Genomic DNA, 27,932 nt, shown 5'->3' with positions numbered 1-27,932 from the left:
TGGTTCTCTCGGGGTATATGCGCAGTAGGGGGATTGCTGGGTCATATGATAGTTCTATTTTTCATTTTTTAAGGAACTTCCATACTGTTCTCCATAGTGGCTGTATCAATTTACATTCCCACCAACAATGCAAGAGTGTTCCCTTTTCTCCATACCCTCTCCAGCATTGATTGTTTCTAGATTTTTTGATGATGGCCGTTCTGATCGGTGTGAGATGATATCTCATTGTAGTTTTGATTTGCATTTCTCTAATGATTACTGATGTTGAACATTCTTTCATGTGTCTGTTGGCAATCTGTATATCTTCTTTGGAGAAATGTCTATTTAGGTCTTCTGCCCATTTTTGGATTGGGTTGTTTGTTTTTTTGTTATTAAGCTGCATGAGCCACTTGTAAATCTTGGAGATTAATCCTTTGTCAGTTGCTTCATTAGCAAATATTTTCTGCCATTCTGAGGGTTGTCTTTTGGTTTTGTTTATGGTTTCCTGTGCTGTGCAAAAGCTTTGAAGTTTCATTAGGTCCCATTTGTTTATTTTTGTTTTTATTTCCATTTCTCTAGGAGCTGGGTCAAAAAGGATCTTCCTGTGATTTATGTCATACAGTGTTCTGCCTATGTTTTCCTCTAAGAGTTTGATAGTGTCTGGCCTTACATTTAGGTCTTTAATCCATTTTGAGTTTATTTTTGTGTATGGTGTCAGGGAGTGTTCTAATTTCATACTTTTACATGTACCTGTCCAGTTTTCCCAGCACCACTTATTGAAGAGGCTGTCTTTTCTCCACTGTATATGCTTGCCTCCTTTATCAAAGATAAGATTACCATATGTGTGTGGGTTTATCTCTGGGCTTACTATCCTGTTCCATTGATCTATGTTTCTGTTTTTGTGCCAGTACCATACTGTCTTGATTACCGTAGCTTTGTAATATAGTCTGAAGTCAGGGAGCCTGATTCCTCCAGCTCCATTTTTCATTCTCAAGATTGCTTTGGCTATTCGGGGTCTTTTGTGTTTCCATACAAATTGTGAAATTTTTTTGTTCTAGTTCTGTGAAAAATGCCCGTGGTAGTTTGATAGGGATTGCATTGAATCTGTAGATTGCTTTGGGTAGTAGAGTCATTTTCACAATGTTGATTCTTCCAATCCAAGAACATGGTATATCTCTCCATCTATTTGTATCATCTTTAATTTCTTTCATCAGTGTCTTATACTTTTCTGCATACAGGTCTTTTGTCTCCTTAGGTAGGTTTATTCCTAGATATTTTATTCTTTTTGTTGCGATGGTAAATGGGAGTGTTTTCTTAATTTCACTTTCAGATTTTTCATCATTAGTGTATAGGAATGCAAGAGATTTCTGTGCATTAATTTTGTATCCTGCTACTTTACCAAATTCATTGATTAGCTCTAGCAGTTTTCTGGTAGCATCTTTAGGATTCTCTATGTATAGTATCATGTCATCTGCAAACAGTGACAGCTTCACTTCTTCTTTTCCGATTTGGATTCCTTTTATTTCTTTTTCTTCTCCGATTGTTGTGGCTAACACTTCCAAAACTATGTTGAATAATAGTAGTGAGAGTGGGCAACCTTGTCTTGTTCCTGATCTTAGTGGAAATGGTTTCAGTTTTTCACCATTGAGGACAATGTTGGCTGTGGATTTGTCATATATGGCCTTTATTATGTTGACAAAACTTCCCTCTATGCCTACTTTCTGCAGGGCTTTTATCATAAATGGGTGTTGAATTTTGTCAAAAGCTTTCTCTGCATCTATTGAGATGATCATATGGTTTTTCTCCTTCAATTTGTTAATATAATGTATCACGTTGATTGGTGTGCGTATATTGAAGAACCCTTGCATTGCTGGAATAAACCCCACTTAATCATGGTGTATGATCCTTTTCATGTGCTGTTGGATTCTGTTTGCTAGTATTTTGTTGAGGATTTTTGCATCTATGTTCATCAGTGATATTGGCCTGTAGTTTTCTTTCTTTGTGACATCTTTGTCTGGTTTTGGTATCAGGGTGATGGTGGCCTCGTAGAATGAGTTGGGGAGTGTTCCTCTCTCTGGAATATTTTGGAAGAGTTTGAGAAGGATAGGTGTTAGCTCTTCTCTAAATGTTTGATAGAATTCGCCTGTGAAGCCATCTGGTCCTGGGCTTTTGTTTGTTGGAAGATTTTAAATCACAGTTTCAATTTCAGGGCTTGTGATTGGTCTGTTCATATTTTCTATTTCTTCCTGGTTCAGTATCTGCAGGTTGTGCATTTCTAAGAATGTGTCCATTTCTTCCAGGTTGTCCATTTTATTGACCTAGAGTTGCTTGTAGTAATCTCTCATGATTCTTTGTATTTCTGTAGTGTCAGTGGTTACTTCTCCTTTTTCATTTCTAATTCTATTGATTTGAGTCTTCTCCCTTTTTGTCTTCATGAGTCTGCCTAATGGTTTATCAATTTTGTTTATCTTCTCAAAGAACCAGCTTGTAGTTTTATTGATCTCTGCTATTGTCTCCTTCATTTCTTTTTCATTTATTTCTGATCTGATCTTTATGATTTCTTTCCTTCTGCTAGCTTTGGGGGTTTTTTGTTCTTCTTTCTCTAATTGCTTTAGGTGCAAGGTTAGGTTGTTTATTCGAGATGTTTCCTGTTTCTTGATGTAGGCTTGTATTGCTATAAACTTCCCTGTTAGAACTGTTTTTGCTGCATCCCATACGTTTTGGGTCATCGTGTCTCCATTGTCATTTGTTTCTAGGTATTTTTTGATTTGCCCTTTGGTTGCTTCAGTGATCACTTCATTATTAAGTAGTGTATTGTGTAGCCTCCATGTGTTTGTATTTTTTACAAATCTTTCCCTGTAATTAATATCTAGTCTCATAGCGTTGTGGTCGGAAAAGATACTTGATACGATTTCAATTTTCTTAAATTTACCAAGGCTTGATTTGTGACCCAAGATATGATCTATCCTGGAGAATGTTCCATCTTGTTTAATGTATCATTTAAAGCTTATGTTTCATTATTTATTTTCATTTTGGATGATGTGTCCATTGGTGAACGTGGGGTGTTAAAGTCCCCTACTATGATTGTATTACTGTTGATTTCCCCTTTTATGGCTGTTAGTATTTGCCTTATGTATTGAGGTTCTCCTATGTTGGGTGCATAAATATTTATAATTGTTATAACCTTCTCGAATCAATCCCTTGATCATTATATAGTGTCCTTCTTTGTCTCTTGCAATAGTCTTTATTTTAAAGTCTATTTTGTCTGATGTGAGAATTGCTACTCCAGCTTTCTTTTGATTTCCATTTGCATGGAATAACTTTTTCCATCCCCTCACTTTCAGTCTGTATGTGTCCCTAGGTCTGAAGTGGGTCTCTTGTAGACAGCATATATATGGGTCTTGTTTTTGTATCCATTCAGCCAGTCTGTGTCTCTTCATGGGATCATTTAATCCATTTACTTTTAAGGTAATTATCGATATGTATGTGCCTATTCCCATTTTCTTAATAATTTTGTGTTTGTTATTGTAGGTGTTTTGCTTCTCTTATGTTTCTTGCCTAGAGAAGTTCCTTTAGCATTTGTTGTAAAGCTGGTTTGGTGGTGCTGAACTCTCTCAGCTTTTGCTTGTCTGTAAAGTTTTTAATTTCTTCATCAAATCTGAATGAGATTCTTGCTGGGTAGAGCAATCTTGGTTGTACGTTTTTCTCCTTCATCACTTTAAGTATATCTTGCCACCCCCTTTTGGCTTGCAGAGTTACTGCTGAAAGATCAGCTGTTAGCCTTATGGGGATTCCCTTGTGTGTTATTTGTTGTTTTTCCCTTGCTGTTTTTAATATGTTTTCTTTATATTTAATTTTTGATACTTTGATTAATATGTCTTGGCGTGTTTCTCCTTGGATTTATCCTGTGTGGGACTCTCTGTGCTTCCAGGACTTGATTAACTATTTCCTTTCTCATATTAGGGAAGTTTTCAACTATAATCTCTTCAAATATTTTCTCAGTCCCTTTCTTTTTCTCTTCTTCTTCTGAGACCCCTATAATTCGTATGTTGGTGCATTTAATGTTGTCCCAGAGGTCTCTGAAACTGTCCTCAGTTCTTTTCATTCTTTTTTCTTTATTCTTCTCTGCAGTAGTTATTTCCACTATTTTATCTTCCAGGTCACTTACCCGTTCTTCTGCCTCAGTTATTCTGCTATCAATCCTGTCTAGAGTATTTTTAATTTCATTTATTGTGTTTTTCATCATTGCTTGGTTCCCCTTTAGTTCTTCTAGGTCCTTGTTAAATGTTTCTTGCATTCTGTCTATTCTATTTCCAAGATATTGGTTCATCTTTACTATCATTATTCTGAATTCTTTTTCAGGTAGACTGCTTGTTTCCTCTTCATTTGTTAGGTCTGGTGTATTTTTACTTTGCTCCTTCATCTGCTGTGTGTTTTTCTGTCTTCTAATTTTGCTTATCTTACTGTGTTTCGGGTCTCCTTTTCACAGGCTGCAGGTTTGTAGTTCCCGTTGTTTTTGGTATCTGTCCCCAGTGGCTAAGGTTGGTTCAGTGGGTTTTGTAGGCTTCCTGGTGGAGGGGAGTAGTTCCTCTGTTCTGGTGGATGAGGCTGGATCTTATCTTTCTGGTGGGCACCTCCACGTCTGGTGGTGTGTTTTGGGGTGTCTGTGGTCTTATTATGATTTTAGGCAGCCTCTCTGCTAATGGATGGGGCTGTGTTCCTGTCTTGCTAGTTGTTTGGCATAGGGTGTCCAGCACTGTAGCTTGCTGGTTGTTGAGTGAAGCTGGGTCTTGATGTTGAGATGGAGATCTCTGAGTGATTTTTGCCATTTGGTATTATATGAAGCTGGGAGGTCTCTTGTGGACAAGTGTCCTGAAGTTGGCTCTCCCACCTCAGAGGCACAGCGCTGATGCCTAGCTGGAGCACCAAGAGCCTTTTATCCACACGGGTCAGAATAAAAGAGAGAAACAATAGAAAGAGAGAAAGAAAGAGGATAAAGTAAAATAAAATAAAGCTATTATAATAAAAAATAAGAAAAAAATTATTAAGAAAAATTTTTTTAAGAAAAATTTTTTTTTTAATTTTTAAAAATAAACTTATTAGTTTTTTATAATAAAAAAGAAAAAGTTATTAAGACAAAAATTTTTAATGTTTTAAAATTAAAAAGAAGAAAAAAATTATTAGGAGAAAAAATTTTTTTAATAAAAAATAAGGAAAAAATTATTAAGAAACTATTTATTAAGAAAAAAAACTTTATAAGTAAAAAACAAAAGAAAACAAAAAAAATGGACAGACGGAACCCTAGGACAAATGGTGAAAGCAAAGCTATACAGACAAAATCTCACCCATAAGCATACACATTTACACTCACAAAAAAAGGAAAAGGGGAAAAATTAATATATCCTGCTCCCAAAGTCCACCTCCTGAATTTTAGATGATTCATTGTCTATTCAGGTATTCAACAGATGCAGGTACATCAAGTTGTTTGTGCAGCTTTAATCCACTGCTTCTGAGGCTGCTGGGAGAAATTTCCCTTTCTCTTCTTTTTCGTACAGCTCCCGGGGTTCAGCTTTGGATTTGGACCCGCCTCTGTATGTAGCTCACCTGAGGGTGTCTGTTCTTCACTCACACAGGACGAGGTTAAAGGAGCAGCTGCTTCGGGGGCTCTGGCTCACTCAGGCCGGGGGAAGGGAAGGGTACGGATGCAGGACGAGCCTGCGGTGGCAGAGGCCAGCGTGACGTTGCAGCAGCCTGTGGCACACCGTGCATTCTCCCGGGGAAGTTGTCCGTGGATCACGGGACCCTGGCAGTGGCGGGCTGCACAGGTTCCCAGGAGGGGCGGTGTGGATAGTGGCCTGTGCTCACACACAGGCTTCTTGGTGGCGGCAGCAGCAGCCTTAGCGTCTCATGCCCATCTTTGGGTTCTGCGCTGATAGCCGTGGCTCGCATCCGTCTCTGGAGCTCGTTTAGGCGGCGCTCTAAATCCCATCTCCTTGCGCACCGTGAAACAAAGAGGCGAGAAAAAGTCTCTTGCCTCTTCGGCAGCTGCAGACTTTTTCCCAGACTCCCTACCGGCTAGCTGTGGTGTGCTAACCCCTTCAGACTGTGTTCACACAGCCAACGCCAGTCCTCTCCCTGCGATCTGACCGGAAGCCCGAGCCTCAACTCCCAGCCCCTGCCCGCCCCAGCGGGTGAGCAGACAAGCCTCTCGGGCTGGTGAGTGCTTCTCGGCACTGATCCTCCGTGCGGGAATCTCTCTGCTTTGCCCTCCACACCCCTGTGGCTGCACTCTCCTCCATGGCTCCGAAGCTTCCCCCCTCTGCCACCTGCAGTCTCTGCCCGTGAAGGGGCTTCCTAGTATCTGGAAACCTTTCCTCCTTCACAGCTCCCTCCCACTGGTGCAGGTCCCATCCCTATTCTTTTGTCCCTGTTATTTCTTTTTTCTTTTGCCCTACCCAGGTATGTGGGGGAGTTTCTTGCATTTTGGGAGGTCTGACGTCTTCTGCCAGCATTCAGTGGGTGTTCTGTAGGAGCAGTTCCACATGTAGATGTAAATCTAATGTATCTGTGGGAAGGAAGGTGATCTCCACGTCTTACTCTTCCGCCATCTTGCCCAGACCCCCCACACCAAGAATTTATAAAATCTTTGGTCAACTCATTTTATGTCTTTTGTTTTGCACAGAAGGACCTTAGCCAGAAATTTTGATTTGTGTGGAAAATAATTTTTAATTCCTAATGGGAAACATGTGTGCTTTGAGTTGTGCCTTGCTCCACTGAAAGCCATGTTCCCATGAGCCTGTCATAACCTGGTTTCTGATAATAGCCCCCATTTCCTACCATTGTCTCCTTTCATCTTGCAACCTTGAAATCTCCTCTAGGGTGGAAAAGCTGTAACTTCTCTCCTTTTAAAAGTAATTCATAGGAGAGAGGAGAAGATGGCGGAAGAGTAAGACGCGGAGATCACCGTCCTCCCTACAGATACATCAGAAATACATCTACACGTGAAACTGCTCCTACAGAACACCTACTGAACGCTGGCAGAATACGTCAGGCCTCCCAAAAGGCAAGAAACTCCCCACGTACCTGGGTAGGGTAAAAGAAAAAAGAAATAACAGAGAAAAAAGAATAAGGATGGAACCTACACCAGTGGGAGGGAGCTGTGAAGGAGGAAAGGTTTCCACACACTAGGAAGCCCCTTCACAGGCGGAGACTGCAAGTGGCAGGGGGGGAAGCTTCAGAGCCGTGGAGGAGAGTGCAGCAACAGGGGTGCGGAGGGCAAAGCAGAGAGATTCCCGCACAGAGGATCAGTGCCGAGCAGCACTCACCAGCCCGAGAGGCTTGTCTGTTCACCCGCCGGGGCGGGCGGGGGCTGGGAGGTGAGGCTCGGGCTTCGGAGTTTGGGTCGTAGGGAGAGGACTGGGGTTGGCTGCGTGAACACAGCCTGAAGGGGTTAGCGCACCACATCTAGCCGAGAGGGAGTCCGGGAAAAGGTCTCGAGGTGCCAAACAGGCAAGAGCCTTTTTCTTGCCTCTTTGTTTCCTGCTGCGGGAGGAAAGGAGATTAAGAGCGCCGCTTAAAGGAGCTCCAGAGATGGGCACAAGCCGCGGCTATCAGCGCGGACCACAGAGACGGTCATGAGATGGTAAGGCTGCTACTGCAGTCACCAGGAAGCCTGTGTGCAAGCACAGGTCACTATCCACACCGCACCTCCCAGGAGCCTGTTTAGCCCACCACTGCCAGAGTCCCGTGATCCAGGGACAACTTCCCCAGGAGAACACATGGCGCACCTCAGGCTGCTGCAACGTCACGCCGGACGCTGCCTCCGCAGGCTTGCCCCACATCCTACCCCTCCCTCTCCCCGGCCTGAGTGAGCCAGAGCCCCCGAAGCAGCTGCTCCTGTAACCCTGTCCTGTCTGAGCAAAGAACAGACGCCCTCAGGTGACCTACACGCAGAGGCGGGTCCAAATCTAAAGCTGAACCCCGGGAGCTGTGCAAACAAAGAAGAGAAAGGGAAATTTCTCCCAGCAGATTCAGAAGCAGCGGATTAAAGCTGCACAAACAACTTGATGTACCTGCATCTGTGGAATACCTGAATAGACAACGAATCATCCCAAATTGAGGAGGTGGACTTTGGAAGCAAACTATATTATTTTTTCCCCTTTTCCTCTTTTTGTGAGTGTGTATGTGTATGATTCTCTGTGAGATTTTGTCTGTATAGCTTTGCTTTCACCATTTTTCCTAGAGTTCTGTCCATCCGTTTTTTGTTTGCTCTTTTTTTTTACATTAAATTTTTTTTTCTTTTTTCTTAATAAGTATTTTTTATTTTTTTATTTTAATAATTTTATTTTATTTTATCTTACTTTATTTTATTTTATCCTCTTTGTTTTTTTTTTTCTTTCTTTGTAAATTTTCACACTTTTATTCTGAGCTCTGTGGATGATAGGCTTTTGGTGCTCCAGCCAGGCATCAGGGCTGTGCCTCTGAGGTGGGAGAGCCAACTTCAGGACACTGGTCCACAAGACGTCTCCCAACTCCATGTAATACCAAATGATGAATATCTCCCAGAGATCTCCATCTCAACATCAAGACCCAGCTTCACTCAATGACCAACAAGCTACAGTGCTGGACACCCTATGCCAAACAACTAGCAAGACAGGAACACAGCCCCATCCTTTAGCAGAGAGGCTGCCTAAAATCATAGTAAAGCCAGAGACACCCCAAAACACACCACCAGACGTGGAGGTGCCCACCAGAAAGACAAGATGTAGCCTCATCCACTAGAACACAAGCACTAGTCCCCTCCACCAGGAAACCTACACAACCCACTAAACCAAACTTAGCCACTGCGGACAGATACCAAAAACGACAGGAACTACGAACCTGCAGCCTGTGAAAAGAGACCCCAAACACAGTAATATAAGCAAAATGAGAAGACAGAAAAACACACAGCAGATGAAGGAGCAAGGTAAAAACACACCAGACCTAACGAATGAAGAGGAAATAGGCAGTCTACCTGAAGAAGAATTCAGAATAATGATAGTAAAGATGATCCAAAATCTTGGAAATAGAATAGACAAAATGCAAGGAACATTTAACAAGGACTTAGAAGAACTAAAGAGTAACCAAGCAACGATGAAAAACACAATAAATGAAATTAAAAATACTCTAGAAGGGATCAATAGCAGAATAACTGAGGCAGAAGAACAGATAAGTGACCTGGAATATAAAATGGTGGAAATAACTACTGCAGAGCAGAATAAAGAAAAAAGAATGAAAAGAACTGAGGACAGTTTCAGAGACCTCTGGGACAACATTAAATGCATCAACATTCAAATTATAGGGGTCCCAGAAGAGGAAGAGAAAAAGAAAGGGACTGAGAAAATATTTGAAGAGATTATAGTTGAAAACTTCCCTAATATGGGAAAGGAAATAGTTAATCAAGTCCTGGAAGCACAGAGAGTCCCATACATGATAAATCCAAGGAGAAACACGCCAAGACACATATTATTCAAACTATCAAAAAATTAAATATAAAGAAAACATATTAAAAACAGCAAGGGAAAAACAACAAATAACACACAAGGGAATCCCCATAAGGTTAACAGCTGATCTTTCAGCAGAAACTCTGCAAGCCAGAAGGGAGTGGCAGGATATACTTAAAGTCATGAAGGAGAAAAACCTACAACCAAGGTTACTCTACCCAGCAAGGATCTCATTCAGATTTGATGGAGAAATTAAAACCTTTACAGACAAGCAAAAGCTGAGAGAGTTCAGCACCACCAAACCAGCTTTACAACAAATGTTAAAGGAACTTCTCTAGGCAAGAAACACAAGAGAAGGAAAACACCTACAATAACAAACTCAAAACCTTTAAGAAAATGGTAATAGGAACATACATATCAATAATTACCTTAAATGTAAATGGATTAAATGATCCCACCAAAAGACACAGACTGGCTGAATGGATACAAAAACAAGACCTGTATACATGCTGTTTACAAGAGACCCACCTCAGACCTAGGGACACAGAAAGACTGCAAGTGAGGGGATGGAAAAAGATATTCCATGCAAATGGAAATCAAAAGAAAGCTGGAGTAGCAATTCTCATATCAGACAAAATAGACTTTAAAATAAAGACTATTACAAGAGACAAAGAAGGACACTATATAATGATCAAGGGATCAATTCAAGAATAAGATATAACAATTATAAATATTTATGCACCCAACATAGGAGCACCTCAATACATAAGGCAAATACTAACAGCCATAAAAGGGGAAATCGACAGTGACACAATCATAGTAGGGGACTTTCACACCCCACTTTCACCAATGGACACATCATCCAAAATGAAAATAAAGAAGGAAACACAAGCTTTAAATGATACATTAAACAAGATGGACTTAATTGATATTTATAGGACATTCCACCCAAAAACGACAGAATACACATTTTTCTCAAGCGCTCATGGAACATTCTCCAGGATAGATCATATCTTGGGTCACAAATCAAGCCTTGGTAAATTTAAGAAAATTGAAATCGTATCAAATATCTTTTCTGACCACAACGCTATGAGACTAGAAATCAATTACAGGAAAAGATCTGTAAAAATACAAACACATGGAGGCTACACAATACACTACTTAATAACAAAGTGATCACTGAAGAAATCAAAGTGCAAATCAAAAAATACCTAGAAACAAATGACAATGGAGACACGATGACCCAAAACCCATGGGATGCAGCAAAAGCAGTTCTAAGAGGGAAGTTTATAGCAATACAAGCCTACATCAAGAAACAGGAAACATCTCGAATAAACAACCTAACCTTGCACCGAAAGCAATTAGAGAAAGAAGAAAAAAAAACTTCAAAATTAGCAGAAGGAAAGAAATCATAATGATCAGATCAGAAATAAATGAAAAAGTAATGAAGGAAACAATAGCAAAGATCAACAAAACTATAAGTTGTTTGTTTGAGAAGATAAACAAAATTGATAAACCATTAGCCAGACTCATTAAGACAAAAAGGGAGAAGACTCAAATCAATAGAATTAGAAATAAAAAAGGAGAAGTAACCACTGACACTGCAGAAATACAAAGGATCATGAGAGGTTACTACAAGCAACTCTATGCCAATAAAATGGACAACCTGGAAGAAATGGACACATTCTTAGAAATGCACAACCTGCCGAAACTGAACCAGGAAGAATTAGGAAACATGAACAGACCAATCACAAGCACTGAAATTGAAACTGTGATTAAAAATCTTCCGACAGACAGGGGGCAAGATGGCGGAAGAGTAAGACGCGGAGATCACCTTCCTTCCCACAGATACAGTAGAAATACATCTACACGTGGAACTGCTCCTACAGAACACCCACTGAACACTGGCAGAAGACGTCAGACCTCCCAAAAGGCAAGAAAATCCCCACGTACTTGGGTAGGGCAAAAGAAAAAAGAAATAACAGAGACAAAAGAATAGGGATGGGACCTGCACCAGTGGGAGGGAGCTGTGAAGTAGAAAGGTTTCCACACACTAGGAAATCCCTTCGTGGGCAGAGACTGCAGGTGGTGGAGGTGAGAAGCTTCGGAGGCACGGAGGAGAGCGCAGCCCCAGGGGTGCAGAGGGCAAAGCGGAGAGATTCCCGCACGGAGGATTGGTGCTGAGTAGCACTCACCAGCCCGAGAGGCTTGTCTGCTTCGCCACTGGGGCGGGCGGGGGCTGGGAGCTGAGGCTTGGGCTACGGTGCTAGCCAGCAGGGAGTCCGGGAAAAAGTCTGCAGCTGCCGAAGAGGCAAGAGACTTTTTCTTGCCTCTTTGTTTCGCGGCGCACAAGGTGAGGGGATTCAGAGCGCCGCCTAAACGAACTCCAGAGACGGGCGTGGGCCACGGCGATCAGCGCGGGCCCCAGAGACGGGCACGAGCCGCGGCTACCTGCGCGGACCCCAGAGGCAGGTGCGAGCTACGCCTAACAGCGTGGACCCCAGAGATGGGCGCGAGCTGTGGTTATCAGCGCGGACCCCAGAGACGGGCATAAGACGCTAAGGCTGCTGCTGCCGCCACCAAGAAGCCTGTGTGTGAGCACAGGTCACTCTCCACACCGCCCCTCCCAGGAGCCTGTGCAGCTCGCCACTGCCAGTGTTCCGTGATCCAGGGACAACTGCACCGGGATAACGCACGGCGTGCCTCAGGCTGGTGCAACGTCACGCTGGCCTCTGCCGCCGCAGACTCGTCCCGCATCCGTACCCCTCCCTCCCCCTGGCCTGAGTGAGACAGAGCCCCCGAAGCAGCTGCTCCTTTAACCCCGTTCTGTCTGGGCGGGGAACAGACGCCCTCAGGCGAGCTACATGCAGAGGCGGGTCCAAATCCAAAGCTGAACCCCGGGAGCTGTACGAACAAAGAAGAGACAGGGAAATCTCTCCCAGCAGCCTCAGAGGCAGCGGATTAAAGCTCCACAAACAACTTGATGTGCCTGCATCTGTTGAATACCTGAATAGACAACGAGTCATCCCAAATTCAGGAGGTGGACTTTGGAAGCAGGATATATTAATTTTTCCCCTTTTCCTTTTTTTGTGAGTGTATATGTGTAGGCTTCTGGGTGAGATTTTGTCTGTATAGCTTTGCTTTCACCATTAGTCCTAGGGTTAGGTCCGTCCGTGTTTTTTTGTTTTTTGTTTTTTTACTTAAAAAAAATTTTTTTTCCTAATAAATGTATTCTTAATAATTTTTTCCTTATTTACTATTTTTTGAAATTAAAAAAAAAATTTTAATAAGCTTTTTCATATTTTTTTTAAAATTAAAAATATTTTTTCTTAATAATTTTTTCTTATTTTTTACTATAAAAAATAATAAATCTATTTTTTAAAATTAAAAAAAAAATTTTTTCTGAATACATTTATTCTTAATAATTTTTTTCTTTTTTTTTAATTATAATAGCTTTATTTTATTTTATCCTCTTTCTTTCTTTCCTTGTATTTTTTTCTCCCTTTTATTCTGAGCCGTGTGGATGAAAGGCTCTTGGTGCTCCAGCCAGGCATCAGGGCTGTGCCTCTGAGGTGGGAGAGCCAACTTCAGGACACTTGTCCACAAGAGACCTCCCAGCTCCACGTAATACCAAACGGTGAAAATCTTTCAGAGATCTCCATCTCAACATCAAGACCCAGCTTCACTCAACGACCAGCAAGCTACAGTGCTGGACACCCTATGCCAAACAACTAGCAAGACAGGAACACAGCCCCATCCATTAGCAGAGAGGCTGCCTAAAATCATAATAAGGCCAAAGACATCCCAAAACACACCATCAGACGTGGACATGCCCAGCAGAAAGACAAGATCCAACCTCATCCATCAGAACATAGGCACTAGTCCCCTCCACCAGGAAGCCTACACAACCCACTGAACCAACCTTAGCCACTGGGGACAGATACCAAAAACAACGGGAACTATGAACCTGCAGCCTGTGAAAAGGAGACCCCAAACACAGTAAGATAAGCAAAATGAGAAGACAAAAAAACCACACAGCAGATGAAGGAGCAGGGTCAAAACACACCAGACCAAACAAATGAAGAGGAAATAGGCAGTCTACCTGAAAAAGAATTCAGAATAATGATAGTAAAGATGATCCAAAATCTTGGAAATAGAATAGACAAAATGCAAGGAACATTTAACAAGGATGTAGAAAAACTAAAGAGGAACCAAGCAACGATGAAAAACACAATAAATGAAATTAAAAATACTCTAGATGGGATCAATAGCAGAATGACTGAGGCAGAAGAACGGATAAGTGACCTGGAAGATAAAATAGTGGAAATAACTACTGCAGAGCAGAATAAAGAAAAAAGAATGAAAAGAACTGAGGGCAGTCTCAGAGACCTACGGGACAACATTAAACGCACCAACATTCGAATTATATGGGTCCCAGAAGAAAAAGAGAAAAAGAAAGGGACTGAGAAAATATTTGAAGAGATTATAGTTGAAAACTTCCCTAATATGGGAAAGGAAATAGTTAATCAAGTCCTGGAAGCAGAGAGTCCCATACAGGATAAATCCAAGGAGAAACATGCCAAGACACATATTAATCAAACTATCAAAAATTAAATATAAAGAAAACATATTAAAAGCAGCAAGGGAAAAACAACAAATAACACACAAGGGAATCCCCATAAGGTTAACAGCTGATCTTTCAGCAGAAACTCTGCAAGCCAGAAGGGAGTGGCAGGATATACTTAAAGTCATGAAGGAGAAAAACCTACAACCAAGGTTACTCTACCCAGCAAGGATCTCATTCAGATGTGATGGAGAAGTTAAAACCTTTACAGATAAGCAAAAGCTGAGAGAGTTCAGCACCACCAAACCAGCTTTACAACAAATGCTAAAGGAACTTCTCTAGGCAAGAAACACAAGAGAAGGAAAACACCTACAATAACAAACACAAAATACTTAAGAAAATGGGAATAAGAACATACATATCGATAATTACCTTAAATGTAAATGGATTAAATGATCCCACCAAAAGACACAGACTGGCTGAATGTATACAAAAGCAAGACCCATATATATGCTGTCTACAAGAGACCCACTTCAGACCTAGAGACGCATACAGACTGAAAGTGAGGGGATGGAAAAAGATATTCCATGCAAATGGAAATCAAAAGAAAGCTGGAGTAGCAATTCTCATATCAGACAAAATAGACTTTAAAATAAAGACTATTACAAGAGACAAAGAAGGACACTATATAATGATCAAGGAATCGATCCAAGAGGAAGGTATAACAATTGTAAATATTTATGCACCCAACATAGGAGCACCTCAATACATAAGGCAAATACTAACAGCCATAAAAGGGGAAATCGACAGTGACACAATCATAGTAGGGGACTTTCACACCCCACTTTCACCAATGGACACATCATCCAAAATGAAAATAAAGAAGGAAACACAAGCTTTAAATGATACATTAAACAAGATGGACTTAATTGATATTTATAGGACATTCCACCCAAAAACGACAGAATACACATTTTTCTCAAGTGCTCATGGAACATTCTCCAGGATAGATCATATCTTGGGTCACAAATCAAGCCTTGGTAAATTTAAGAAAATTGAAATCGTATCAAGTATCTTTTCTGACCACTACGCTATGAGACTAAATATCAATTACAGGAAAAGATCTGTAAAAAATACAAACACATGGAGGCTACACAGTACACTACTTAATAACGTAGTGATCACGGAAGAAATCAAAGGGGAAATCAAAAAATACCTAGAAACAAATGACAATGGAGACACAACGACCCAAAACCTATGGGATGCAGCAAAAGCAGTGCTAAGAGGGAAGTTTATAGCAATACAGGCCTACATCAAGAAACAGGAAACATCTCGAATAAACAACCTAACCTTGCACCTAAAGCAATTAGAGAAAGAAAAACAAAAAAACCCCAAAGCTAGCAGAAGGAAAGAAATCATAAAGATCAGATCAGAAATAAATGAAAAAGAAATGAAGGAAACAATAGCAAAAATCAATGAAACTAAAAGCTGGTTCTTTGAGAAGATAAACAAAATTGATAAACCATTAGGCAGACTCATGAAGACAAAAAGGGAGAAGACTCAAATCAATAGAATTAGAAATGAAAAAGGAGAAGTAACAACTGACACTACAGAAATACAAAGAATCATGAGAGATTACTACAAGCAACTCTAGGTCAATAAAATGGACAACCTGGAAGAAATGGACACATTCTTAGAAATGCACAACCTGCAGATACTGAACCAGGAAGAAATAGAAAATATGAACAGACCAATCACAAGCACTGAAATTGAAACTGTGATTTAAAATCTTCCAACAAACAAAAGCCCAGGACCAGATGGCTTCACAGGCGAATTCTATCAAACATTTAGAGAAGAGCTAACACCTATCCTTCTCAAACTCTTCCAAAATATTCCAGAGAGAGGAACACTCCCCAACTCATTCTACGAGGCCACCATCACCCTGATACCAAAACCAGACAAAGATGTCACAAAGAAAGAAAACTACAGGCCAATATCACTGATGAACATAGATGCAAAAATCCTCAACAAAATACTAGCAAACAGAATCCAACAGCACATGAAAAGGATCATACACCATGATCAAGTGGGTTTTTTTCCAGGAATGCAAGGATTCTTCAATATATGCAAATCAATGAACGTGATACATCATATTAACAAATTAAAGGAGAAAAACCATATGATCATCTCAATAGATGCAGAGAAAGCTTTCGACAAAATTCAACACCCATTTATGATAAAAGCCCTGCAGAAAGTAGGCATAGAGGGAACTTTCCTCAACATAATAAAGGTCATCTATGACAAACCCACAGCCAACATTGTCCTCAATAGTGAAAAACTGAAACCATTTCCACTAAGATCAGGAACAAGACAAGGTTGCCCACTCTCACTACTATTATTCAACATAGTTTTGGAGGTGTTAGCCACAGCAATCAGAGAAGAAAAAGAAATAAAAGGAATCCAAATTGGAAAAGAAGAGGTGAAGCTGTCACTGTTTGCAGATGACATGATACTATACATAGAGAATCCTAAAGATGCTACCAGAAAACTCCTAGAGCTAATCAATGAATTTGGTAAAGTAGCAGGATACAAAATTAATGCACAGAAATCTCTTGCATTCCTATATACTAATGATGAAAAATCTGAAAGTGAAATTAAGAAAACACTCCCGTTTACCATTGCAACAAAAAGAATAAAATATCTAGAAATAAACCTACCTAAGGAGACAAAAGACCTGTATGCAGAAAATTATAGGACACTGATGTAAGAAATTAAAGATGATACAAATAGATGGAGAGATATACCATGTTCTTGGATTGGAAGAATCAACATTGTGAAAATGACTCTACTACCCAAAACAATCTACAGATTCAATGCAATCCCTATCAAACTACCACGGGCATATTTCACAGAACTAGAACAAAAAATTTCACAATTTGTATGGAGACACAAAAGACCCCAAATAGCCAAAGCAATCTTGAGAACGAAAAATGGAGCTGGAGGAATCAGGCTCCCTGACTTCAGACTATATTACAAAGCTACAGTAATCAAGACAGTTTGGTACTGGCACAAAAACAGAAATATAGATCAACGGAACAGGATAGAAAGCCCAGAGATAAACCCACGCACATATGGTCACCTTATCTTTGATAAAGGAGGCAAGCATATACAGTGGAGAAAAGACAGCCTCTTCAATAAGTGGTGCTGGGAAATTTGGACAGGTTCATGTAAAAGTATGAAATTAGAACACTCCCTAACACCATAAACAAAAATAAACTCAAAATGGATTAAAGACCTAAGTGTAAAGCTAGACACTATCAAACTCTTAGAGGAAAATATAGGCAGAACACTCTATGGCATAAATCACAGCAAGATCCTTTTTGACCCAGCTCCTAGAGAAATGAAAATAAAAACACAAAGAAACAAATGGGACCTAATGAAACTTAAAAGCTTTTGCACAGCAAAGGAAACCATAAACAAGACCAAAAGACAACCCTCAGAATGGGAGAAAATATTTGCAAATGAAGCAACTGACAAAGGATTAATCTCCAAGATTTACAAGCAACTCATGCAGCTCAATAACAAAAAAACAAACCACCCAATCCAAAAATGGGCAGAAGACCTAAATAGACATTTCTCCAAAGAAGATATACAGATGGCCAACAGACACATGAAAGAATGCTCAACATCATTAATCATTAGAGAAATGCAAATCAAAACTTAAATGAGGTATCATCTCTCACCCGTCAGAATGGCCATCATCAAAAAATCTACAAACAATAAATTCTGGAGAGGGTGTGGAGAAAAGGGAACACTCTTGCACTGTTGGTGGGAATGTAAATTGATACAGCCACTATGGAGAACAGTATGGAGGTTCCTTAAAAAACTGAAAATAGAACTACCATACGACCCAGCAATCCCACTCCTGGGCATATACCCTGAGAAAACCAGAATTCAAAAAGAGTCATGTACCAAAATGTTCATTGCAGCTCTATTTACAATAGCCAGGACATGGAAGCAACCTAAGTGTCCATCATCGGATGAATGCATAAAGAAGATGTGGCACATATATACAATGGAATATTACTCAGCCATAAAAAGAAATGAAGTGGAGGTATTTGTAGTGAGATGGATGGAGTTAGAGTCTGTCATACAGAGTGAAGTAAGTCAGAAAGAGAAAAACAAATACAGTATGCTAACGCATATATATGGAATCTAAGGGGAAAAAAAGGTCATGAAGAACCTAGTGACAAGACGGGAATAAAGACACAGACCTACTAGAGAATGGACTTGAGGATATGGGGAGGGAGAAGGGTAAGCTGTGACAAAGTGAGAGAGTGGCATGGACATATATACACTACCAAACGTAAAATAGATAGCTAGTAGGAAGCAACCGCATAGCACAGGGAGATCAGCTCTGTGCTTTGTGACCACCTAGAGAGGTGGGGTAGGCAGGGTGGGAGGAAGGGAGATGCAAGAGGGAAGAGATATGGGAACATATGTATATGTATAACTGATTCACTTTGTTATAAAGCAGAAACTAACACACCATTGTAAAGCAATTATACTCCAATAAAGATGTTAAAAAAAAAAAAAGTAATTCATGACCCTAATTTAATATATTTAAACTGTGGTCTAAACATTCAGATGATGCACCGGGGTTAAAACATCCAGCTTTTGTTCTCAAAAGGAGGCAGTTTCATAATGCTATGAATTAATTCTAGTACATTGTCAAGAAGAAACAAATAATTAAATACCCACTGAAGCAAAACAAATACTCCAATATCAATACAGCACATAGAACACCACAACTTGTCAGGTAATTTAGCGTGCTGGAATGCTTTCAATATAACTGACAGTAGCAGCCCCAATTCTCAAGGTAATCTGGAAATTTTATCATGTATTGAAATGCAATTCCTTTTAAATATTGAACCCTGCACATTTTAACAGCAGTTGTTTCACAGCCTCATAAATATCCCTGTTTATTCTGCTATCAACCAGGCTAGACCCAGGAGAAAGGACCATAGAAATCCAAGTCCAGCACTCTCTTCCCCTTCAGAAGGGGCCCTATTGAAAACCACTCAACATTCATAAAGAACTGTAATTATAAGAGCAAACAACAGTGGGGTTTTACTCACTTATGACAACTGTGACTGAAGATATGATGAATCCCCTCATTAACCAAAAGCAAAACAAGAATTAATGAGTAGAAGCAGTAGAGTTTGGAGACAGGCTGAAATTTTTGGCCTCTCTTTCTCATTGAGTTATCCTAAATGCCTAGTTCAGTGTCTACACATAGTAGGCATTTGTTGGATGAATGAATGAATGAATGAATGAATGAGTATGTTTGAATCCTACATTGGCCCCAATTCTAAAACTAGTTTACAATATCTTTTCTTATCTTGGAATTAAAATGCATTAAACTTCCATGATATATCTTCAGTAACTTAGAACCCGAAATAAACTCTTTCTCCCTCTCTACCAACCTTCCCATGCCTTTAATTCAGTTATTAGGTTTGGCCTATATATGCTTGCATCCAATCTTTTACATGCTTTATTAGTTAGAGAAACCCTAGCTGCTGTAACAAATAAAACCAAAAATTTCAGAGACACTATTTAATTAAAATTTCTTTCTTGCTCACCTAATAATACTGAGAAAAACAGGAGGAGCAGCCCTTCCGTGAGGTCACAGGAACTCAAGATCACATAAATTTTGCCATCTTCACCTCAGAGCTTATACATTCATCCTAGGGGTTCTTACCTTCCCAACTAGCTGGTGGGATTCTTTCCTGCCTGGAGAAGAGTGTGACAGAGGCTTTTATGAGTCAGACTTGAAAATGATGTGCATCACTTCCAATTACTTTCTATTTCCTAAAACCCAATCAATGGCTGTATCTAATTGCAAGGGAGTCCTGGAAAATGCAGTCCCCAGCTGAATGGCCACTTTCTCATGGACAGCACTACAACATGTAAGGTGCGGGCAAGGACAGTTCCATGTCTCTTTCACACGTTTCCTCGTCAGAAACAGGAGATCTAAGGCAATCTGGGACCATGACTGGATGCTCCTGCCTGATACTGTCAACTTCAAGTTACCTATAAGTTACCTTTGAGACACATGTTGAACAAGAAACTATGGAGAGACTCAACATGACTGAAAACTATTGTTTTTTTTTTCATTTGCTATAAGTAATTTTGAAAATAAATGCTAATTGTGACATCACCCAGAAGCCATCCAGTGTTACAATTCAGTTTACAATATGATTTCCAGGTCCCATGTGACTACTAGTTCAGATGCATAGGAAGTGGTAGTAGAAATCAACTTTTTAATCTCCTGGAGTGTAATATGTGATTTCCAAAGCACTTCCAGTTTAAATCAGTGAAAACGTGGGTCTTTAATACAGTCACAGATTTCATACTTAGAAGGGTTATGTGCCATAAACATGTTCCTATTCATTTTCTCCCAAAGAGTCTGATCATAATCTTAGCAGAAACTTGTGGTTCTGATTGCCAAATTTAAAGAGTTTCACAAAGGTATTTTAAAAGGCTTTAGTGACATCAACCTCTGCCTCTGACCCTCTTCTTTTTGCTGGCAATTCCAAGAGGACTAAATAGATCTAATGAAACATTTTGAACTCTTTCAAGTGGTCAGTAATCCAAAGGAAATGCACTAGTTAGAAAGCATTATTGCCTAAGTTATTTCAAAAAGACTGAGTAGAGCACTAGGTTATAATCTTCTGATAAATTCAGTCTACATTTAAGGAAAATCATCTGACCCAGAAAAAAATTACAAAGACTAGTCATCTGCCTCTTCTATTGAACAAAATTGAAGAACAAAGTAATTTTCAAGAGTGGCAAATGGAGGTAAAATATTTGTCATGGTAAATGGTAAAAGTAAGATTTAAAATTTTCTAGAAACAGATTAAAAGTTATAATCATTGAACCTTCTTTATATGTCACGCAACAATTCATTAATTTCAGACAGAACGAAGGGATGCAGGAAACCTCTCACGTCTCCATACAACACATCACTAACTGCTTTCGCAATATTTTCTACCCATTCACCTGAATTATATGCATGTTCTTGCAAAGTATTTCTCTCTCTGAAATTCAAAACAGCAAAAAATCTATATATGAACTCTAATTTTATGTGAATTTAATTTAACAGTGATTTGGTTAAGTATAGTTTAAGGCATCAAGACTGGAAAAGAAAAAAGTGTGCTAACAGAGCTGACAATATTTTGTGCATAGCAACTTGGTCCAATTTAACTTTTGATCAATAGTGGTGCTGAGGAGTGAAGAGAAAATAGACTGAGCATATCAATTAAACATTGGTCTGAAATAATAGGAGCCACTGTAGATGAACCTCAACTACATTTGAATAATGTGATTCTCTAAAAGGCCAATAGAGCTTCTGGTTATCATCTACAGACTCTAATTTTACATCAGGTTTAGAAAACTGCAGACACGGTGCGGGTCTGCACAACATATAACATTTTCCATTTTGCATTTTGTGATCTGAAAGAGACGCTCCATTCAGATGAACAATGCAGTGAATGACAAGTACTCTCAGGAGGATAACCACATGCTGTGGATTTATTTTCACTTGTGAGGCTGCTCCTACATGCGTTGCAACTGCGTTTCCCAGGTAATCTCTTGGGGACTCTCCAACCAGCTGCTCAGCCACCTTGTCTACCCTTTTCAACATAACACATTATGATACCAACGGAAGTTGATCCCCATAAGATAGCAGCAATATAAACTCGGAAAACTCTTTCTCCTCTCTATATTTACAATTTTGTTCTCTAGGTTAGCATGGCATTACACCTGCTTATTCTCGTTAGCCTCTCAGGGAAAAAAGTCATCCTATATTCTTGTTCTGGTCTGTTTTTCATTTCATATATAAATATTATGCCCAGTCAGCCTGGAGTAGCAGGAGTATAAGCAAGAATATATTCTTGTTCCAAATCACTCAATGCTATATTGATTGGAGGGACTTTAACTTTCTCATGTGAAGTATTGTGAAATATACCACAGAAACTAATTATTTAAACCAACAATCTTAGTGAGATGATTCAGTATCTTTGTTATTCTGAAAAACCTCCACAATAGATATATGATACTTCACATATAAACTCTAAGTACACTAATTACAATGCAGGGGGAAAACAGCCTTTGTTTTGTAAATGTCTAATAATACTGAGCATGTGAGCATTCCAAATGTACACATTAGGCATTGATTAAGCAAAAAGTCTCTTTGTCAGGTTATTTACAGAGGCCAAGAGAAACAGCCTTCCTCAGGTATTTCCTTTGACCATAATTCTCCAATCTGGTCCAAAATGTGTAATGACTAAACTTAAAATTTAAACAGGGGTAGAAAGCAAAACAAATTGATGTCTATGTTTACAGACCAAACTAATTTTGCTTAATTATCTTGGACAAGACTAATCAAATAAAGTCACTATTTTATACTATGAGGCATTTTACCTATCTATATAAAGACAGGCTTGGGTTGAATTAGGGAGAAGCACAAGAAGGACATCAGTAGCTCTTTATAACCTGCCTCTAAGAAAGCTATAGAGCATTGAAAGTTGTATATATCACCCTGAAAATAGTAGGACACTATCTAGAAAGAAGGAGAGAAAAAGAATATATAAAATGAAAATGAAAGGAAAATAAAGGATGACATACAACAGTAATATGGCTAATGATGATCCTGTGATTTTAAAAAATCTTCTTTTTAAATGGCTGTATTATCAGTCATGCTATGATTATGCATCAATTGAATTCTAGTTATACTAGTCATAGAACTAACTAGTAAACTCAGGGAAAAGATCTAAAATGAGTAGAAGTAAAGGAGCAAAATTATTGGAACTATTTCTCTCCCTATTCTTACTCCATCAGGAAAGAAATATTCTGGGACTTCCCTGGTGGCACAGTGGTTAAGAGACTGCCTGCAAATGCAAGGGACATGGGTCCGAGCCCTGGTCCCGGAAGATCCCACATGCCGCAGAACAACGAAGCCTGTGTGCCACAACTACTGAGCCTGAGCTCTGGAGCCTACGTGCCACAACTGCTGAAGCCTGCAGGCCTAGAGCCCATGCTCTGCAACAAGAGAAGCCACTGCAATGAGAAGCACGCAAACTGCAACAAAGAGTAGCCCCGCTTGCCGCAACTAGAGAAAGCCCGCGCGCAGCAACGAAGACCCAACGCAGCCAAAAATAAAATAAATAAATTTATTTTTAAAAAAAGAAATATTCTGGGAAGATGGTGGCCACATAGTTTTTGCATCTTCCTAAATATTGATGTAAAGTATCTAGATACAAAGAAATATTCATAGACAACATTTGTTTAAGAAGGCCCATAAAGAACAAGGCATCCCCACACACCCTAAATTGCAAAACAAATGGGGACAAAACACCAAAAACCACAAGATCTGCATGGTATCAGTGTTTGTGAAGGAGAAAGCAAAGGAAAACAATAAGATGTCTGACAGTTGTGAGCATACGAAATGCTACTAATAGGCAACACATGCTCACTGGAAATCATGACAAGTGAATCTGAGAACAGTACCTGAAACTGGAAGGGATTTTGTCCAATCTAACAGTGGGAGAGTCCAAGGAAACTGTATTAAAAACAAAGGAGCTAGAGAAGTCTAGACCCTATGAAACTGATCAGACAGTTTTCTTCTGAAACAGAGCCCATGCTGAAAAGAAACTTGTGAGAACTGAGTCAAAATTTTACAGAACAAGGGAAATAAAAATGAAGGAAAGTGAATGTCCAGATGAAGCAGATGCAGGAAATCGCAGAAAGCAAGCCACCAGTTTATGAACACTACTCGAAAACAATGAAAGGAGGAGAACTGTGAAGTCAGAAAAGCAGTATTAGCAATAAGATAAGATAAATACGGTTTTGAGTCACCTTTTCCTATAACAGGAACCAGGGCTTCTTGGATAAATGGTTAATTCCATGTCTAGGGCAGGATATGTACAAGATGAGCTTGATATACCTTGTCAAAAAAGAAGCAAAGATTACTAGAAACATGGCAAAAAGACTCAGTAACCAACTTTATGAATTTTCCACCAGCCAAAGATAGGATAATTTAGCTTCAATAAAGAAAATAATTTTCATGTATTGAAATAAATAAATAAGTCCATTCATTAATAATATTTAAATTAATTATTAAAGTTTAAATGATCACCTTCAAAGGATGGTAAATAAAGAGAAAGAATCAAGCATTTATTCTGCCTTTCCTATATGACTATACCACTGGGTAACCAAATAACAGATGAAGGGAATTATCTGTTTATAAGAATATTCTAAAAAATAATTTTTTAAATGATCGACTATCCCCGTTTGCAACTACCCTCCACTCAATGAATTAATGTATTTATATATTATCAGTGTCTGCTAACAAAAACAGAGACAACCAGATATATGTCCCTTCTATAGTCTTGCCAAAGTGTCATACATGAGGCTGATCAACTCTCTGGATCCTGCTGCCAATTTTCAGGAAATAGAGAGGCAAGAAGAAACATGTTAACTTAGCCAAGGATATACAGTTAGCAAAATTCAGACAATAGGAAACTTGACAATGCAAATTGTCTAGACCCTTAACAAGAAAATTATAAGGAAAAGAAAGGGATGAGGTAGGGGTGGGGAGAAGGCCTGTAGATTAAAAGAGAATCTACCGACATCTTTTTTTTTTTTTTTTTTTTTTGGCTGCGTTGTGTCTTCGTTGCTGCGCGCAGGCTTTCTCTAGTTGCGACGAGTGGGGGCTATTCTTCTTTGCAGTGCGCAGGCTTCTCATTGCTGTGGCTTCTCTTGTTGCAGAGCACGGGCTCTACTCATGCGGGCTTCAGTAGTTGTGGCACATGGGCTCAGTAGTTGTGGCTCATGGGCTCTAGAGCGCAGGCTCAGTAGTTGTGGTGCACAGGCTTAGTTGCTCCATGGCATGTGGGATCTTCCCAGACCAAGGCTCGAAACCATGTCCTCTGCACTGGCAGGCATATTCTTAAACACTGCACAACCAGACATCATTTTTTAATGGAAAATACTAAGATATAGTGTATAAGGATGCACTCTTGGGTGGTAAAACGATTTTTAAAAATGTAAGGCCATTATTACTGTAAAGGTCAGGGAGAGGGAGTAAAAAGTAGGCAGTGTTTGTAACTGGGCCAGGCCTCACCCAGGGGTTCCTGGGGTGGCTGGTAAAGTTCTGTCTCTTGGCCTGTGTGGTAATTACAAAGGTGTTGGCTTTAAATAATTCACTAGCTGAAAACGATATTAAGAAAAGGAAAACTGAAAGAAAAAAAGGAAAGAAAAGAAAAGCAATGGCAGATCCATGTCCACAGGAAGATGGTAGAAACTGTGAACAGGTTTGTTCTGTCTACTCAATCACAAAGGGACTGAACTAAAACTTCCACCTTCAACCTCCAGTGAAACCTTCAAGGATACAGAAGCAGTGGCCAGCAGCAACCCTTTAGTAGAAAGTGCCCTATTTGCCCCAAATCTCTGTGTGTTCAGCTTTCTTGTCACAGCATTTTTGCAGGACTGTGTTGCAGCACTCACTACAAATCCCATGATCAAGTAATAGAAAAACTGCCCTTGGAAAATTATACTTTGTATGGACATGAAGAAAAGAATTAGCCTCAATGTTCCATCATCTCATGTAAGAAACAAGAAGTTGGAAATGTTTCAGATTATTTTATTTTATTTTATTGTTTTTTTCTTTCTATATTCCTAACTTCTATAACAATAAAAAAAAGCTTTGGCATGGCAATATATTGTTATGTATTCTATAACAATATAGGAAAGTATAATTTGATGGAGTGACAATTTTGGAGCCTGAAGCAAGTACAAATGCTTAACATTAGACAGAAGAAGATGGGAGAGATGGAAGCCAATTTCTTGAGTTGAATCAGATGCCACACTACACTTGTTAGTCTTTGGCTTCTCCCCACAGGTTTACCTGGCCACTAAATGTCTTATTGTGGAAGGGAGCCATAGCGCGGTCTGTCTACCATGGCCTGATGGGGTCCCATGGAGGTCTTTCACCACCCTGCCTTCCACTCTGAGGGAATCTGAACATCAGCTGGGGAGGGGGAAGAGAAGAGCATCTACCACCTCTTTGGGCCATGAAGCACACATACCAGAATCTTTTAAAATGCTCAATTAGTTATTTACTGTTTGTTCAAACTATACAGAGTCTACAATGGGAGCAGAGATCTAGGAGGTTTCCTGCAAAGGAATCACAGTCCTACCTATGGCATGGGACCGCATTCCTTAGCTCTTGGGGACAGCATGTGAACTCTCCCTTTACCAACCAGAAGAGGCTCTCCCCTAGATGCCTCCACAAACTCTTTCTTACTGCCATTCACTCCTTTTAACCCCTCACCCTGCACACCCCTATCCTAGGTCCCATGTTCTCTTCTAGTTGGCCTCCAGAGAAGAGCCTTAATCCATCCTTTCTTCCTCTGGTTCTCTCATTGCTCAGGCAGAAATGATACTTTGGATTCTCCACAGTGGCCTGACCTTCAAGTAGAATATCCAAAAAGCAACCAAGCAGCCCTGTAGCAGGAAAGAGAACCTCCTGCTGGCATACATCCTCAACCTTGTTTTGCTAAAGGACTAGCTTTTCCTTCCCCAGCTTTGAGTTACATTACAAAACACCTCCATTCAGGGCTTTAGCCTTCGCATCCAGGGAAGGAGGTGGGGTCACCACGAGCTAATGCAAAGGGAACCTGGGTGTATGTGACAACAAAAGTGTCAGACTTATATCATATACATTTATATATATACGCCTACCATACCTTCTGTTTAAGTCAGTTACTTGAAAATCATAATGGAAATCCCCAGGAAAACAATATTAAAGGGAGGATTATGAAGGGTAAAGAACCTCTGCTGTAATGAAAGATAGGAGTGGGTTTCCAGAAGCTGGATTTTAGGAGGGCTGTATGAGTCTCCAAGAGAGCATATGGTCACAGGGAGAGTTGTTTCAAATAGGGCATTGAAAACATCAGCAAAAGTTATGAGCAGAAAAACTAGTATATAGTAACATAACCAATAAATAGTTGTTGACTGACTGAAAGAATTATTAAAAAGATAGTAGAGTTGATGACACACACCACAATTCAAATGCGCAAAACATGATAATTATTTTCTACAAAGAATCTCATCTTGCTTTTGAGTCCATTCAATAGAAACAACTATCTTCAACTCCTCAATGAACATAACTCAGTCTCTTCCAGTTTCAGCCAATGCTTTGCAGGTATTATCTCAGTGGCTTTGGGATTTAATCTCAGTAAATTATATCTTTTTTCTCCCTCCTTCTGATGACCTCCTCCCCAGGGACTTTCTAAGTCCTTGCAGACTTGAGGCAGAGATGTTCTGGCACTAATGTGCTCTGGTCTGGCTTGTCCAACTGACTGGGCAGTCTGCAGGAGTGAGGCTGGTCCCACCTGTCTCCAACTCATGCTCACTACGGAAATGGGCAGACCCTTCTCCCGACTCCAGTCACACAGTCCCATCCTCTGCAGCCTCCTTGTCCTGACCCCATGCTTCCTCTAGTCCTCCTAGCGTTTGTGTACCACCTACAAGTGCCACAAGAAATTTTGGACTCCCAAATGACACACACATGCCATGGGAACCAGAGGTGCTGGCATAGGCTCATTTGCCTAGAATCTTCTTCAGGCATTTGCCTAGAATCTTCTTCAGTTCTGCAAACTAAATACTCGGAGTGTTTGACTTCACAAAAGAGGTTGCAATTTCCTCAGGCTATCCTGAGAAACAAAAATGCCCCTTGCTCCAGGATTCTCCAAACTTCCATGTTGCTCCCTACTCTTGGCCTTCTTCCCAAAATTTGCTTGTGGGGGAATAGGCTCAGCAGTGAAGACACTCAGCCTGAATTT

The sequence above is a fragment of the Balaenoptera ricei genome, chromosome 18, assembly GCF_028023285.1.
Source record: "Balaenoptera ricei isolate mBalRic1 chromosome 18, mBalRic1.hap2, whole genome shotgun sequence".
Taxonomy (NCBI): Eukaryota; Metazoa; Chordata; class Mammalia; order Artiodactyla; family Balaenopteridae; genus Balaenoptera; species Balaenoptera ricei.
The sequence above is the reverse complement of the archived record's forward strand: the minus strand, read 5'-3'. Positions refer to the sequence as shown.